Raw genomic sequence first — 5,763 nt, 5'->3', positions numbered from 1 at the left:
CCAAAGAAGGTGGCAGGGAGTATATCCCAGGATAGGTGGGGTCTGTGAAATTGCTGGCTGATTTTCCAAGGCAGCGGCAAATGTAGACGGAGCCAATGGATGGGAGGCTGGTTTGCGCAATGGATTGGTCTACATTCACAATGCTTTGTAGTTTCTTGCGATCTTGGTCAGAGCGGGAGCCATACCAAGCTGTGATACAACTGGAAAGAATGCTTTCTATAGTGCATCTGTAAACACTGGCGAGAGTCGTCGCAGACATGCTGAATTTTCTTTGCCTCCTGAGAAACTTGAGGCATTGCTGGGCTTTCTTAACTCTAGCATCAGCATGGAGGGACCAGGAAAGTTTGTTGCTGATCTGGACACCCAGGAACTTAAAGCTCTTGACCATTTCCACTTGATCACCATTGACGTAGATAGGACCATGTCCTCTACCACACTTCCTGAAGTCGATGACTATCTCCTTTGTTGAGGAAGAGATTATTGTCATTGCACCACTTCAACAGATTCTCTGGGCAGGATTTTTTGGCTTCACTCATCCTGAAACTGTGAAATCCCATCCAAGATCAACAGACCATCCCTCACTCACTCCGATTCCTGTGGTGGGTGGTCAGTAAAACTCTGGCCTCTATCTCTTTCCATCTCATTGTTTGAGATCTGACCTCCTACAGTTGCGTCATCAGCAAACTTGAAAATGAAGTTGGGGAATAATTTGGCCACACAGTTGTAAGTGTTTAAGGAATATAGGAAGGGACTGAGGATATAGCCTTGAGGGGCACTGGGTTAAGGATAATCATGGAAGACATGTTGCTCCTTATCCTTACTGATTGCGATCTGAGAGTTAGGAAGTCTAGGATCCAGTCATAGAGGGAGGAACTGAGTCCTAGGTCATGGAGTTTGGAGATGAATTTTGTTGGGATAAAGATGTTGAAGGCTGAACTGTAGTCAATAAATAGAAGTCTGACATAAATGTCTTTGTTATCCAAGGGTTCCAGAGTTGAATGTAGGATCAGGGACATTTGCTGTGGAACTGTTGCAGCGATCGGCAAACTGTAGTGGATCCAGGCAATCTGGGAGATTTTTCAAAGCATTTCATAATGCTGGATTTAAGAGTCACCAGGCAGTAATCAATAAGGCATGCTGCTTAAGTTTTCTTTGGGACTGGAATGATGGTCATCTTGAAGCAGGTAGGGAACTCAGATTGGAGTTTGGAGAGGTTAAAAAGGTTTGTGAACATATCCGTCAGCTGTTTCACACAGGATCTGAGTGCTCATTCAGGTTCCCCATCCAGGCTAGTCCCCTTTCATGGGTTAACTTTCAAGAAGGCTGATCTGACGTCTGTGATGGTGAACTTGGAGACCGATTCAGCCGAATGTTTCCAGGGCGGATGACATCCTCTCACTGACACCTTGCTCAAAATGGTCATAAATTGCGTTGAGTACTCGGTAAGGGGTGCATTTTGCCAGTAATTCTACATGCCTTTGCCTTGTAACCTGTTAAGTGGTGTGGACCTTGCCATAGTTGGTGGGTGTTTGTATGGCTAGCCTGGGATTCTAGCTTGGTCCAGTACAGTCTCTTGGCATCTTTGATGGTTCTCTGAAGATCACCTCTGGATTTCTTGTATGGGTCAGGGTCACCCAACTTGATTTGATTTATTATTGTCACACATATTAGTATACAGTGAAAAGTATTTTTCTTGTGCACTATACAGACAAAGCATACCGCTCATAGAGAAGGAAAGCAGAGAGTGCAAAATGTAGTTAGGCTGTAGAGAAAGATCAACTTAATGCAAGGTAGGTCCATTCAAAAGGCTACTGGCAGCAAGGAAGAAACTGTTCTTGAGTCGGTTGGTACGTGGCTTGACTTCAAACTTTCGTATCTTTTTTCCCAATGGAAGAATGTGCAAGAGAGAATGTTAGGGGTGCTCTGATTGTCATGTGGATAGGAATCCAGTCTTGACAGTAAATTGCAAGCTTTAAAACGGGACAGGCAAGAGGAGGCTCACTGACTATGAATCAGCCAGAAGTATTTGTTGAAGAAGGGAAAAAAAAATTCCTGTTTTAAGAGATAAGGCTTGTGGACATTTAAGAATAACGCAGTTGGCAGAGTGCTGGGAAGTCCAGTCATTTCTGCTGAGAAGCTTGAGCAAAAGGAATGTTTTAAAGAGAGTCCTGGAAGATCCATCTTGGTGATGAAGGGAGAAGAGAATCCATAAAAGCTGGGCAGAAATTTGGTATGTCAGCTATGACCCTCACCAACTTTTACAGATGCACCATAGAAAGCATTTTTTCTAGTTGTACCCTAGCTTGATATGGCTTCTGTTCTGCCCAAGACTGCAAGGAACTACAAAGGTCATGAATGTAGCCCAATTTATCATGCAAGCCAGCCTCCCATCCATTGACTCTGTCAACACATCCCGCTGCTTCAGCAAAGCAGCCAGCATAATTAAGGACCCCACACACTCTGGACATTCTCTCTTCCACCTTCTTCCTTTAGGAAAAAAACTACAAAAGTCTGAGGTCATGTACCAACCAACTCAAAAACAGCTTCTTCCCTGCTGCCATCAGGCTTTTGAATGAACTCACCTTGCATTAAATTGATCTTTCTCTACAAGCTAGCTATGACTGTAACACTACATTCTGTACTCGTTTTCTTTCTATGAACAATATGCTTTGTCTGTATAGCGCAGAAGAAACAATATTTTTCACTTTATGCTAATACTTGTGACAATAATAAATCAAACTTTATGTACAGGTCCACATTTCTGCTAAGTCCAGTTTGAATATACATATGGTGCAAGGTTTTGAGTTTTGTTGAGGTTATTTACCTTTTCTGTACTTTATTGCATTAGTGGCTACTAAATTCAGTCAATGTTGAATTTAGTTTGTGTGCAACAGTACATGTCTTAAATTGTGAAATTCTTAACGTCAGTCACTAGAAAATTCATACTTCTTTTTAGAAGCTGCTGGTCTCTTCCAGTGATAACAGCTGTAACAACTAAAATTCTCCAGCTCCTTTGCAGCATATGTGTATCTCAGAAGGATTGGAAGATTATGATCAACACCTCTGCAATTTCCATCTGTAATTCTCAATGTCTTCAGATACATTTGAACCAGTCTCTCACAGCATCCTTAGCTGCATCTGATCTGGTCCTGGTGACTTTTCAATTGTAAGTAGAGTAAGCCTTTCTAATACCACCTCTTTTTTCATGTTCTAGTCTATCAGATATCTCAACTATATCCTCTTTCATTTAGACATATCTTGGCAGCATCTTCTTCCTCAGAATTCATTTAGTACCTCCACAATACCCTCTGTCTTCATGTATAACCCTTTTTGGTCCTGAATCAACCTTAATCCTCCTTATTTATGTGCATAGAGAAGGCTTTCAGATTCCCTCTAATGCTAGTTGCCACTTGTTTGAGACTTATCTTTTTGCCTCATTTCTTGTTTTATCTTTCCCCTCTGATCTTTCTATATTCAGCCCAGTTCTTATCTGTTTAATCAATCTGACATCTGTCATAAGCATCATGAGCACCCTATTTCAATTTAATCTTACTCTGATGAAGAGTTACCCAGAATTGAAACATTAGCTCTGTTCTCACTCCACAAATGCTATCAGACTTGCTGAGATTTTCCAACATTTTCAGTTTTTGTCAGTTTCCTTGTTCAGGGAGTTCTGACTTTGTTTGGCCAACCTTTCTCCTTTATAATGCAAATCAGCTGCACCCAAACTATTTGCCCTTAAAGTCTGAAGTTTAATTACAGCTTCCCCTGCGATCTCATTTCTGTCCACTCTCATCACATCAAAATTGTCATTACTTTTACGATGGATTGCGTCTCATGCTTTCCAGCATGTTTATGTTAAATCACAATCATTGAACACATAGAATCCTACAGTGCAGAAGGAGGCCACTTGGCCCATCAAGTCTGCACCAACCACAATCCCACCCAGGCCCTATCCCCATGCATTTACTCTAGCTAGTCCTCCTGACACTAAGGGACAATTTAACATGACCAATCCACCTAACCTCCGCATCTTTGGATTGCTCCCCAACTGATCCCCTTATCCCATTTCCGTTCCCAAAAACAGATCCAGATGCACCCGCTTCCTCCTTGAACTATGCAACTTTCCTGAACACACTTTAGAAATTCTTCCCCCTTTGTAGATTTAAGTCAAAGTGCGTGAGGTTTATAACCAATGTGAGGGAAAACTCTTTCACTCAGAGGGTGGTCAAAATCTGGAACTCAATAGCTGAAAGAATAGGAGAGGTGGGAACCCTCACAATATTTAAGAAATATTTAGATGAACACCTGAAATGCCATAACATTAATGAACACCTGAAATGCTGGAAAATGGGTAGGTGCTTGATGGCAGGCATGGACACATTGGAAAGAGCCCTTCAGCCCATTCTGTTAAATTCCATGACTTCCCTTTACATTAATTGTTCCAGCGTAGACTGGGACATTAATAATGTCCCTTTCTATCAATACTTTATCGTCATTGAAGGGGAGCTAATTATCTTGGATGACTAGTATGTGGGTTAGATCAGCACCAACTCCACTGCGTATGACTTTCTGTTCCAGCTCAGGTAGACTCAGGGTCTCCCTCTTCTCCGACCCACAGTGAAATTAACGGCACTTTACCACAGTTGGGTAAATAATCATCCAGGACCTGCCTTCGGGCAGAAACTCAAGAAGATGATGGTTATTACACCTCTCTAATTTCCCTGAAAGTTTGTTCTACTATCCACATCCTGCGGCTCCTGAAATCCCTGAACCAACGCACCTCTCAAACATTGACTGCAGAGAACTTTCAGAGAATTCTTCCCCAGAAACACATTTGATTTAAAAGTCCTTCTTCAGCAGGAAAATGGCGCGTTGCGCTATTACCTGTCTTCCGCCCACCTGGATTGCATAAAAGGCAGGAATCGATACAACATCGCTCTCTGGTCCTGATTGGTTAGTCTGAAAATCTCACCCAAAATGGCACTTTGATTTGTTGCCTTATTCTGAACTTGATTGGTCAGCATTAATGAGTAACCATACCGCCATTGGCTAGCTGTCAACCCAAAGACTGATTAGGCAATTGTAAGTTGCCTTGACTGTTGAGCATGCGCAGACAGATTTTTAAAAAAATCTCATTGCTGTGATTTATTTACATCAGTTTCTCACAATCCATTAGGTTATACAGAAAACAGCTATTTTAGGTCCACATTAAAATTGACATGCGTCAAGGTTTTCCCAAAAGACTCAGCTGCCCCTTCATTTAGCTTCAGACTTTTTCTCTCCTTCAAGTTTGGGCAGTTCAGTTGGCTCACGGTGGGCTGGGAACGCTTCCCATGGGCTGTTCAAGTCAAATTTGCGAAATTCTTGGGCAAGTTCAACAGGCTCAGCTACAACACGTTTGACCTCATCATCGTAGCGCACCTCTACATAGCCGGAGAGTGGGAAGTCTTTGCGAAAGGGATGACCTTCAAACCCGTCGTCTGTCAGAATTCGTCTTAGATCTGGATGGTCAGCAAAAAACACACCATACATATCCCAAATCTCTCTCTCGTACCAATTTGCTGCCTTGAATACAGGTACCAAAGAATCCAGTGGCGTCAACTCATCAGTGTAAGTCTTCACTCGGATATGAGAGTTAAACTGCAGTGAAAGCAGGTTATATACAATCTCAAATGATTGTATAATTTCGATTTGAGCATGCGCAGACAGATATTCAAAGAGCACGCTCCCTGCAGCAGCACATGTATCAGGAGGCAGCAT

General features: G+C 42.3%; 1 pseudogene; it reads right to left on the bottom strand.

The window, feature by feature from the left end:
* Positions 1–5,143: 5,143 nt before the first annotated feature.
* On the bottom strand, positions 5,144–5,763 carry LOC145343666 (NADH dehydrogenase [ubiquinone] iron-sulfur protein 3, mitochondrial pseudogene; annotated as a pseudogene).

This window comes from Carcharhinus amblyrhynchos, chromosome 6 (assembly GCF_965287045.1).
Source record: "Carcharhinus amblyrhynchos chromosome 6, sCarAmb.v2.hapA, whole genome shotgun sequence".
NCBI lineage: Eukaryota > Metazoa > Chordata > Chondrichthyes > Carcharhiniformes > Carcharhinidae > Carcharhinus > Carcharhinus amblyrhynchos.
Note: the sequence above shows the minus strand (reverse complement) of the source record. Positions and strands in the feature narration are given on the sequence as shown.